The sequence below is a fragment of the Zonotrichia albicollis genome, chromosome 8 (genome assembly GCF_047830755.1).
Source record: "Zonotrichia albicollis isolate bZonAlb1 chromosome 8, bZonAlb1.hap1, whole genome shotgun sequence".
Classification (NCBI taxonomy): Eukaryota; Metazoa; Chordata; class Aves; order Passeriformes; family Passerellidae; genus Zonotrichia; species Zonotrichia albicollis.
In genome coordinates, this window is record NC_133826.1 from 12349355 (window position 1) to 12362000 (window position 12646).

Here is a 12646-nt window from a genome sequence, read left to right on the forward strand (position 1 = left end):
CAGTTGAGCACACTCTCTGTCTTGTGCAGGGTTACTTTAGCTGATTTACTCATGGAAATGAGGGGTTAAAGTGTTGTGGGCCATGTGATTTGTTCTTTAAACTTCTAGGTGAAAAGCAAAAAGGAAATTCCAAGAATTCCTTGTTGGTTTCAAAACATAGAACTCAAATGTCAAATTTTGTGGACGTGTTTATGTACACTACTGTTAGTTACCAACATGCCACTGGTTATAAAATGTATTAAAATGAAGAATTCCTTTTAAAAAAGAGAAAAAGTACTATGGATAATGTACAAAGTGTTGCCTTGTAGTAGATAACCACTTGTTAACTTGTGTTTTGGCCATCCATTTGATTTTGAGAAATTAATGTTGTTCAATCAGTGTATACTCAGGGAATAATTTGTCTCATTACACTGATAAAATAGTAAGATAAATATAATCTCTGAAGCTCTAATTCTGCAAAGAGCTGCCTCTTGTCACAGTGGCCTATTTTTGTGGAGTTTATTTCAGGTCTAAGATTTAAATAGTGATTGCAATTTTACTAGCATTTACTGCAATAAAGCATGTCAATATATCTTACTTTTTCAGTGTTCTCAAAGCACTCACTATTTGCAGCACATAAGACAGGTACCACTACCTAATCTGGTAGATTATTTGCATTTTCCATGCATGCATGAATAATTTGTCACAGTGAGAATCCCACTGCCTTATAAAGCATGATAAATACTTCTCTCTCTTTGTAGTGATTTGTGTAGCAAATTAACGTTGTTTCACTAATAGAATACAGCCTTTAAAACTTAACCAATAATGACACTAATGCTTTGTACAGTGAAAATGTCATTAAATGTCACTACAAATGTCTCCCAGGTTAGTTAGACAAACTAATTCTAGCACATGAGCTCTATTTAAGTGCTGGCCAGAGGGACTGTAAACATCTTGTTAGTGTGTGCTGCACATGGAGCTGAATGCTGGTGAATAATCCGCTCAAAATCTGAGGTGGAATGGCCCAGAACAGTAACTCAGCCCAAACTCAGCTGCTCTAAAAGTGACTGATTCCTTACTTTTGTAATTTGGTGCAGAGCCAGCAGAGAGCTGGCAGACAGATGCAATTTGTGCCTTTGCTTCCAGACTTACTGCTATGTTCAAGACAATGGAAAACACAGCTCTATTTTCTTCTATTTTTGCAGAGTCGTTAGGTAGTCTTTAGATGCAACAAGGGGATTTAATGAAATCTGGTGTTCATAAAGTTCTGAGCTCATCATTTAAAAAATATGATGAGCGATGAATATTTTACACTTTTAAAGGAACAAATTTTGCAAATTACAGGTACATCTTTTGTGACACCTTTAATATGCCAAATTATGCTTCAGTTAAACCTGATTTTATACTACCCTATTCATTCAGCTATTATTCAAAGAGCTATTAATATAATCAAGTCTATTTAGGAAAATCTCGTCTGCTAGTCAGATTTGAATAATGCATATACTCTTTATTTCTTTATATAATTTTCATCACAATTTGTCTAATTTCTCTTTTTTTTTGAGATAAATGTAATATAAAGCTTTGAAAACCTTGGTTTTTGTGAATTTGAAAGTGCAATATTAATGTTAAAATTAGGCTAATTTGTAATATTTTGTTGGATTTTTTTCTTCCTGCTTTTTAATGAGAGCTTATCCTACTTTTCAAATTAAATACTGTTTTTGAAGAAAAGAGTTCTGAGAATGTCTCTTCCAAAGTCTGAGTATTGTAGTAAGATGATATATTATGCTTTTATTTTTCCTATTTTTTTTTTTGGCCAGGAGATATTTCAGAACAATTAAAAATCAGGGCCTTGGCTCTTTCCCTTTTTGAAAGAAAGGCATCTTTGTCATGAATTTCAGAACTCAACTCTGGCAATAAGAGCTTCATCTGAAATTTATATTCAGTATTGTTTTCCTGTCCAATTCTCTGACTCAATATGTTTGTAAGGCATTTTGCATTTAGATGTTGTAATGCATTAAAAGATCTCTGATTTGGTTTACGAAAATGTGAACAAATTTACAGACTTGGAAGTCAAAGAGAAAATCCTCAACGTTTTAAGAGGATACTTGTACATAGTAACAACTTTGAATGAAAAGTATGCAGCCTGCAGTACAGACTTTGTCCTCAGAAAAGAAATGTTTAATGTGTGAGATTCAGGCACTGACAACTAAAATAGATTGAGACTGCATAAATGTACAGAAAATATATTTTTTTCACCTATTGCAACATGCACTGTCATTAAATAGAACACAGTGTCTAAATGCAACAACAGAGTTTCAGTAGATTGAATAGAAGCGATCTCCTGATATATTGATATTGTCTTTATCTCTCCTGCTGTTAGTAAACAGAGAGGTTGGGAACAGCTTTTTCAGTTTTCTTTAATGGCACTCTTTACCTAAATCTCTATTGTGATGTCTGAGCTCTTTCAGAGAGATGTAGCTGCTGGTTTTGTACCTGGATCATTATTTTGTGGGGTTCTCCCGGTCCCCTGAGAACCAATGCAGGTTTTCAAGTTGTGGTAAGCTGATTTTACTATAGTATTTGAAGGAGAGCGAGAATCAGGGAGAAATACATGTCTACTTTTCTTTGAAATGAAGTCTACAGGTCAGACTAGAGGCAATTCAATGTAAATCCCTGACAGGATCAGTGTGGAGGTTGGGTACCCCAGTGGTTCTGGTCAGCAGAACTGCTGCTGTGGTTCTTGGCGTGTTTGCCAAGGAGCTCTCCTGCCCTGCTAATGTTTGATAGGAATGTGGGCTCATGAATGTAGTATAGAAATTATTGCCTTCTTTTGGGATGAATAATAAAATATTTTATTGTAATTTTCTAGGGGTAGGGTTTTTAGCATGAACTGCATTAATTAACGATAAGAAGGAAATCAGGGATTTGAATTTTAGATGAGATCTAGCTGAAGAAACATATTGCACCACAATAGCTAATAATGCAATTTTCTGCTTACAAAAATATTGGTTTTTAAGTTTTTCCAAATCTTTACTTTTTAACAGGAAAATAATGGTGAACAGTGAGGGAGGAGACTTCTTAGTTTAGTGGAAAAAGCTTTTAATGACAGACTTAAGAGTTACAAGTTGTGCTTGTAACACAGCTGATCTGTCAGTGATTTGTGTAATCCTTTCACTTGACAGCTCTTCCAGTAAAGGCACAGATTTGTACTTTATATATATAAACCTTCTCTGGCTTGAAATGGGAAAGCAAGCATGGTAAATCCATTGCAAGTCACAGTCTCCAGGCATTCATATCATAGTATTGAAATCTCTTTTAAAATCCTTCACACATACTTTCCAAACATTCTCATTTTTACAATGTGGATTTTGTTTCCAGTGAGTGTTTTAAGAGATAATTTTACTTGCTGAGCTGAAGTTTTGAAGCCAGTAAGCCTTTTTTGAAGCATCTCTAACCTAAATAAACTAAATTTTTAATGATCAGATACAGAAAGCAATCAACAGAATGACATAAATCTCAGCTCTGTTGGTAACAATACCTGAAATGCCCAATGGACGTTTGCCATTAGCATGTACAAATTTGATAGTGACAAAATCCTAATTGCAGGACTACAAAAGTGGGGTTAACCTTGTCCTTCTTATGTCAACAAATTAAAAGTGCATGTTGTTTCACAGTTGATATGTTTTCGTTTCATTATCTATAAAGCAAACCAGAAAAGAAAGGGAGTTACAAGTATGACCTTATTCCAGGAATAGGAGCATTGTGAATTGAGGTGAAGCTCTAGATAAATATGCTATAACTACTTTCTCCTTTGGTAAAGAACAAGCTAATTCCCTTCATTGTCAAGGATAAGTGAATATAGCTTTGACAATGTTTGTCTTTTAGAATTCTGTGCTACCAACTGAATGTGCAATTTTCTTGGCAGGGTTCTTGGTTAAAGTGAATTGCTGCAAGGGAAAGGTTCATGAAACTCGGCTCAGATTGGTGGTTTGGCTCATCAAGTCCAAGGCAGATAATACATTGCCTGTGAGGGAATCAGCTCTTTTCTTGAGCTGTGCTAATTGTCACACTATTGAGATAGTGAATTTACCAGAAGACTTTCTCAAGAACTGACCTGAGGGATGATTTCTTTTTTAAAGTGGCAGAAAAAAGACCATGGCACAAAAAATAGGCTTATGTTAATGAGATTGCTGAGGACACAAACTGGGAAAGATGACATGACCAAAAAGATTGTGTTTAAAACTTGTCCAACAAGTTTGCCTTTAAAACTTGACCAATAGTATTTTAATAGTTCAATATTTTAAAATTAAATGTTATAACTTCAAATTTTAGGGACTGAGGGAAGTTCTTAATTGGAGATGCTACATGGAAAATACCTTGATGCTCTAGTCATTGAATGACTAACCCACCTGAGGGCTGCATCTGGGAAAAAGTGACTGCTGTGCATCACAGGAGGGAAGACCAGGAGAAACTTGGAGGCAATGTGGCAACCCAGAGCAATTTTTATTTTTATTTTCAACCCTGTGCTCAGTGCAGGCTTCCCCTGTTGTTTAAGCATTGGACAGATTTGGAAAAAAGGCCTAATAAAATGATTATGAGAATCTTTAAACATCAGACTGAAGATCCTGTGTTCTTTGGTACAGCTAAAAAGAGTTTCTTAGGTTGGCAAGAATCTTGGAGAGAGGAGTTTTTCAAGCCAACCAACTGCACTGCCAGGAATACAGGTGTGGCCACAAGCTGCCTTCGGTCTGGAAACACTAAGGAGGATTTCTAACACAAATGGAACAGCACAAGGGAAGAGTATGGAGACAAAATCCAGGCTGATTTTAGGGCAGAATTCTAACCTTTATGAAGAGAGGCTGTATGAAATGGTTGCTGGAGCACCAGCAAACAAGGTGTGATCCCACAGTAGGTTCCTTTTGGTCCCAGGAATTGTTTTATCTATATTTAATTGCCAGGTGTTCTGAACTCTCACAGTTTGAATTGATATGGGAACAGATTTGGAAAATGCAGGTAGGACTGTAGAGAATTTTTTAAAACTGGCATGCAGGAACTTGCCTTTTTGACTGAAAAGCAATGCCAAAGCCCTCCTGAGGTCTCTCTTCAGAGTAGGTGGTTTTGAGTGTTGGCTTTTCTTGCTTTTCTTCTGTGTGCTAAATGTATGGGAAGCTGTGTCAGGGGAGGAGATGTCTCTGGAATGCTGAGCTTGCTACTGCTGCTGGAAGTCAGAAAGAATCATTCCATCCACAGCTACTGGACTTTTCTTTTGGTGTTAAAAGACAGATCCTGGTTTTTAATGTGGATTCGGTGTGCTACACTAATTTTTCTATCTTTGAACTGTGTTTAAAGCCATCACTACAACTTTTGAGTGTGGAGAGGGAGGCTGCCAAGGTTTCATCCTATCCCCAGGAGCAGGTGGGAGAAGATCTAGTCTTCATCTGGAATTAGGTGTAGGCACTGAGTTGTCCAGAACATGGGAGGGGGCAGAGCTAAGGTCTGTTCATCTTCTAGCTGTGCTTGACTGAAGAAAGGCTGCAGACAAAATGGTGTCTGTGGGTTGTGCTGCAGACTGTTGCTTGGGACTCTATTTTCTCCATTGTCTAGATTTCTAGTCCCTAGTAAATAAAAAAATGCCTGTGATTTGTACCCTGCTGAACTCGCTACAAAATGTTCTCCTCCTGTATTTCTGGCCGTTCAAATTTGTGGTTAGTCTCTTGAATGATCAGGGGAAAAGGGATTAGTAAATAGCTTTGGCATTAATCTGTATTCAGCTCTGTGTTGAACATCCATTATTTTTATGATTATAATAAAATGAATAGCAGTGTAACAGCTGCCTTGAGTTTTCAATTAAATGCATTAATACATATGCAAGAAAATAGCCTGTCTCAGTAGTATTTATAGGGAAAAGAATATTTTTCAAGATTTGTGGCAAACCATTAATACGCTTTTTTTTAATATGGCATTTGGAAATATGAGAGTGGAATTGCCAGCATGCTGCTTTATTGCTTGCAAGTGGAATGTGTGATAATCAGCCCTTTGCAACACTTCTTAATGACGACAATTTTCAATGCATAAATACCAGCTTTATAACTTGATGAACAAGTCTGGAGTCAGTGCCTGGTTTAGTAAAACCATGGTTAATGCTTGCAAAAGGTCCTAAATGCATAATTACAGTTTTCCAGAGTTATTTGTAAAAGAAATTTTGATGGCATGTGTGAAGTGTGTAAAATCGTGGTTTATTCCGATGGTTTGAGAGTTGGGGCATTTGCTTCCCTCATTGTTTCCAAACTGCTTTATTTTCTTCATCTTTGCTCCAAGTCAGAATGATGCCTTTGGCAGTTTCGTTTGCTTGCAGCTTACGTTCTTCTCTGTGCCTGTTGGCTTTGCCAAACAACGCTGAACAATAAGGGAGTCACTTTTCCACCCAGCTCAGCTTTTGTCAGACTCTGCACTCCAGCTCATTCTTCCATTCTTTCCAGCTGTATCTTGTATCTGGGGCCTCATGTTCCTGCCTATGAGTCTGAAAGAATGGTTTTATCACACTTTTTACAGATGTTGTTCCTTCTGTGGGAGTAATAGACTGCTTGGTGTCCATTAATATTTCCACCATAACAAAATGCAATGGCAAAAGTCACCTTGACTTTGTAGCATAGAAATTGCCTGATTAAAAAAAACCCACCAAAATTACCATCCTGCTATATTATTTACTTCATTTCTAGAGCAAGTTTAGAAGAGTTTAAGAAGATCTCTAAATCTTCATTCCCTTATCCAGCGCCAGTAATAAAGCCTAACAGATAATAAGCTCACCAGGATTAGTATGAGACAAGTAGTGTTGTGTGCATAATTCAGTCATTTTACTCATAGCACTAAACCCCTTTTATTGAATTGTTTCACTGCAGAAGGATTTTAATCTTCTATTAGTAAGAACACCAGAATAAAGTCATGAATAACCTTGAACCAGTTGGACTGTGAAGCTTGCATGGTTGCCATCTTTCTGCCCAATGCTCCATCTCATACCCAAGACTCCTGGGCTTTCCCCTTTACCAAATTGCTGTTTGCTAATTTACACAGGAACAGAAGCAGGTAACACAAACAAACAGGCAGGGAAGAGAAATATTTGTGTAGAATTGTTGCAAGGGATCCTCATCCATCATAAACAGTTGTCAAAACACTACCCTCAAAATCATCACAGAAAGTTCTTTAGAATCCAGGGCAACTGGCTCAAAAGCCTTAAAAAACAAACTGGAATGATTTCTACCTGATACTGTCACTGTGGTAGATAGAAAACAAGTCCTGTGATACATTTAAGTGGACAGACAGTGCGGATTTCATGAATTTAATAAGTTTATTTTCTCCAGCCCATCACTGTGAATGAAAGGGGTCATGATTGCTGAGAGTGTTAAGTAAGGAGAAAAAAAAAATTCTATTTACACACACTTCAATTTATGAACAGGAATGTATTTCCTTTCTCTGGAAAAAGGATTCTTTATTGACTGCAGTAAATAAACCTGGATTTTCATAGCAGATTTTCACTGTCTGAGGAAGTACCTAAATCTACTCTCAAGCATCTGTCCTGAAAAGCATCTTATCTTAGCTAAGTGTAGAAAAAGTCATTTGTATGATCAACTGTTGGTAGGATATACAAGAAAAAAGGTTTTGTATTTCCTACAAGCACGTGGGGACAAAGACATGAGCTCTGCTTTGTCAGAGACCATGGAGAGACAGGGAAGGATTTGTCCTGGAAAATATGGAATGACACTTCTCTTTTCAAGATTAAAACAAGCTTTTCAGCAGTTTCTGCTTCCTGCTTCTTCCCTTGGATTAATTCCAACCAGCTTCTTGCAATTATCTCCCCATTATGTTCATGTGGGACGGGAGTTTAAAAGATGACATCACTCAGACACATATTGTGATATGTATGACTAACCAGTAGTCAACAATGCAACAATTAATTCCTCTGTGGCATTTTCTTTGTCACTTAAAAATATTCCTTTGACTCAGAGTAACTCATACCCTGCAGGAAAAAAAATCTCAGCTCATTAGAGCTGATCTGCAGTTATCACCTGGCTGGTCTCTCCACTGACTCTACTCTCCTCATTTATTTTAACCTTGATCTGAGATCTCACCTCTCTTTTTTTTTCAAATTTTTTATGTCCTTTTATTTGCAGTGGAATGCCTGTCTTGCTTCCAGGCAGAGCAAAAGAATAAAAAAGTATTATTAAAAGGAAATAAAAAAGTTAAAAAAAAGAGCCTTTCTTCTTTCTTCAACAAGCCTGGTGAAAAAGCACAAAAATGGCTAAACTAAGGTATGTCCCTGAGTGAATGTTTCCCCTGAGCTCTAGGCTCAGTGCAAGAAGCATCAGTGTTTTCCACAGTGTCCTCATTTGCACTTTCTTGCCTTTCCTTGAGATCAGACCTGCTTGTAGTTTCTCTATGCATTTATTTATTCTTTGGAAGTTCATCCTCACAAGAATAAAATTTTCTCCTCTTTGCCTGAATCTGTTTTCAGCATGGCTCATGGAATTGAGAAGCCAATTGCATCTGTTTTTCTGAAGAAAATAAAAGTCTCAAGTCTTCTCTACTTGGTTAACCTGCGCAATCTGCACAGATCTTTTTAGCATTTTTTTCATTTTTATTCATAATGAGAGTTCCAAATAATGTGGTTTTGGCTGTTGTGAGCCTGAAAGCATGAATGAGGTTACGTTATAAGGTGTTGTTCTATAGGAAATCTTGTTATACACTCATTATTGTGCACAGGCAGTGAGGCAGTGAATAGTCCATTAACAATCTCACAGAGGCAAGCAGGAGGAAGCAGAGGCAAAGCAACTTTTACTATAGACAGATAAAACATGAATTTTTACTGCCAAATTATGAACCTCTTTCTAGAAATATGAAAGCAAAAGAGGTTATGGATGGATTATAGATGATAAGGCAGCAGAATGATTAAAATGCAGGCATGTAACTACTGTGTGCAGGCAGTGAAAGTCCCTGTATTCTCTAGAGGCAATGGCAATTTGGGAAGAGATCTGAAACAGGCTTGAGGGGTGGAGTGCAGCCTGTCTGAAATGATAGTGAGTGTGAGTGTGCAAGAGTGTGAGTGGGTGTGCAAGAGTGTGTGTGAGTGTGAGTAGTGTGCAGGAGTGTGAGCGGGCGTGCAAGTGTGTGTGTGAGCAGGTGTGCAAGAGTGTGCATGAGTGAGCAGTGTGCAAGAGTGTGAGCGGGTGTGCAAGAGTGTGCGCGAGTGTGAGTGAGTGTGAGTGAGAGTGAGTAGTGTGCAAGAGTGTGAGTGAGTAGTGTGCAAGAGTGTGAATGAGTGTGTGTGAGTGTGAGTGTGAGCAGCGAGTGTGCCCGCACGTTGCCGTGTGCCAGCATCCCGCCGTGCCGTGTCTCAGCCGCTCCCGGCCCCCGGATCTCTGCCCTGGCAGGATCAATTCCCTGCTCTCCGTTCCCATTTCCAGCCAGGCCGTTCTGTTCCCATGGACATCCCCCTCTCTTCCCCCTCTCCCCTCACAGGGAGCACTCACAGGTATGTACATCCCTGGTATTATTTAACCCAAGACTATATATGTAAAAGCTGGACATTATTTGAAAGACATTATTTAAAATATTTTAAAATATTTTAAATATTTTCTCTCAGGAGCAATACTTAGAGAATTTAAAGACCATTAAAATGATTATTGGAGGAGCATTTGTCTTGCAAAAAATGATATCCATTAGTCATGAAGAGTGGCTTTGTTTGTCAGGTCTTAAAATCATGTTGTGGATATCTACAAAACAATGAATATATAAAAGCTAATTTAAATGGTAGTGGAGACTGAGAGTCTCTTCATGTTCCAGACATTTTTATTCTGCAGAATTTCCAATTACTTCTTAAGCCCATTTTATATCTCTTTGCTAAATGTTTAAAGACAATAAATCTTGTTTTACTATTTTCAATCCTTTCTTCTCTTCTTTTTTTAAAGAAATGTTAATACACCAGACAACATATAAATACATTAACATGCTGTGCAGCTTTATCTATAATGACAGATATACTGGCCATTAATTGAATGCAAGGACCAGGTATTTGGCTATTTCATAAATATATCAGGACTGTGTGCTGATTCATTAGTCAGAATACATTTGAAACTGAAATAAATTGAGATTTAGTAAGTAACTAACGAAAATGCCAACCAGTCTCTACTGCAGATGCTACATTTTCTTTCCAAATTCTTTTTCTCACTCCCATATTTTTTCCCATTCTTGCAGAAATGCATTTTCATTAACTAGTAGATTTTTAAAATCGTAATTGAGGAAAAGCTTGCTGGGCTCATGCTTGAGTTACCTATTTCTATCAGCTCTCTCTTCAGTAAACACTTTGCAGCAGATCCCAAACCATCTCGTATCAGAACAACAATGGTTCTAAATGCTGTCTGAATTACACTTGTGTGCTCATGAGAGTCCTCTGAACTTTCCTTCTGCTGGGGTTACACCAAAGAGTGAGGGAAGGACTGGGAATTGTGTTTCCTGCAGCCAGGTGAGTATCTGGGGGCATGGCTGTGTCCCTGAGCAGCCTCTGCCCAGCCCAGCATGAGCTGTGCCTGATCTACGTGGGGCTGCTCCTTCACAGGCACCAAATTCTTGTGTTTTGCCCTTGGTGGCACCAAACAATCAGGGTTTGGTCAGGGAAGCCTTAAAATCAGAGGGTTTTGGGAAAGCTGCAGAAGGCAGGCCTCAGAAAGAGCAGAACTATGATTAGAGATAAGCAGTAGCCATGAGATTGGTCAGCAGAAATGTTCTGTGAGATGTAGAAAGGACAAATAGAACAATGCTGTGTGTTAGCCCTTGGCTAAAAAAACTCCCTAAGCAACAGAAAAGTATACCTACTAGATATTAGAGAGTTCTAAGCTTAATGGAGCTCTGTGCATTGTATCTTAAGGCTTACAAGCAGGTATTGTATTCAAAATAAGCAAGCATTGTTTTAAACAGAGGTAGGTGTGCTGATGGTGATTGGATAGAACTGCTGTCAATGTGCTTTTGCTTTGTGTGATTGGTCAAAAAACTTTCAAAGTGAGTTGTGACATTGAGCTTCAGCTGCAGCTGGCATCTTCCCATTGTCATAACCATGTCATGAGGCTGATGCTGGAAAATAAACAGCTCAAGACCTGCTCCCCAGCAGTCCCATCCCGTTGTGACTCTGTATATAAACCTGTGTTGGGCATTATTTCGTAGGGCTGGAGCTGAACCCACGCTGCTGGAGGCTGAACAGGGAAGGGTTTTTCTCTGAGGGAAAGCTGCTTTGGGAAGCAATGACAGAAAAGGGCTCTGGGGGTGAGGGAGCTCCCAGTCCTTCCCTGTCTGAACCAAGGAGTAGGAGATTGTTCAAGCTGTAATTACCCATGGTACAAAGGTTACCAGAATACCACATTCAGATCTGGAAGTTTTTTAGTCAGGGAGGTGTAAGAGAGGAACTAAGAGATTTAGAAACCTTTCTCTGCAGCAGGATTCAGCAAAGTTTATTAAAGAGAAGATAAAGGAGCAGCTTGCCTTTATGTGCAGCATAGATTTGATAACAGCAGCTCTCCTGTCTGGCTGAAAGAGGTAAAATGGAAGCCATGCAATTAAATTTAAGACTAGGCAGTTTAGATTCCAAGCAGGCACATCTTAAACAGTGTGAGTGATTTGCCAGTGGAATGATTTAATAAAGATTGTAATAAATTTCTCCTTATTGGACATTCTAAAATCTGAACTGGATGCTTTTTAGAAGGAAATGCTCCAATTCAAACAAGATGAATACATTAAGACTTATAGCGCAATTTATTCCAGGGGTCACACAGGAGGTTTGTAATGATCCAGTCTTATCCTTCTATTGTGCAAAAGAAATTGTTCAGTGGTTAGTCTGTGCACTAACATTGTATGAAAGGATTAATTCTCTAGCACACCCAAACCATATCAATTCAACAGAGAGCTCTCAAGTCCACTTTGGGGACTCCAGCTTTTGTCCTAGAAGGAATGGTGGCCATAACGCCTTTGGGTTTGTTGCCTTGAGTTAGTTAATCAGACCGAGAGCTGCAAATGTGTTTAATGTTGCACATGTATCTTGAGCCAGCATGAGGCAATAATGAAAAAGGCAATTACTAGTTTTATTTTCGAATTTTAAAAATCTACGGCAGTGGGACTGTTGTGCTTTTGATTTGAGGCAATATAAATGAGGCTTCATAGAGCTGATTTGTGGATAAAGTTAATTGCTTGTCTGTGAGCTCTTCCTGACTGCCAAGTCATAGGGAAAGAGCAGGTTGCTGCTGTGGCAGAATGCAGATGTACACAGTATTTCACCCTTCCTTAATGCATTGCTGCTCCTCTCTGCTTGGTTTCTCTATTGGAATGTAAAGACTAGGTGGATACTTAAATAAAGCTGTGCTGTTGCAGAACTCAAATGGGAGTGATACTAGAGAAATTCCTCAAAACAGAGGACACTGTGGCAAATTTGGAAGAGAGATGGTTATGCTAAATAAATGTTAAGGACAGTTAACTGGAGAAATTTACTTAGAATGGGCTAATTAATGTCTAAAATATATATAATTACTTGAAATACACTTGATTTGATACTCTAAGCACAGTTTAATGCAATTCTGAAAGATCAGCATTATTCCATGTTACTTTAGGAACTAATATTTAATACTAGTGA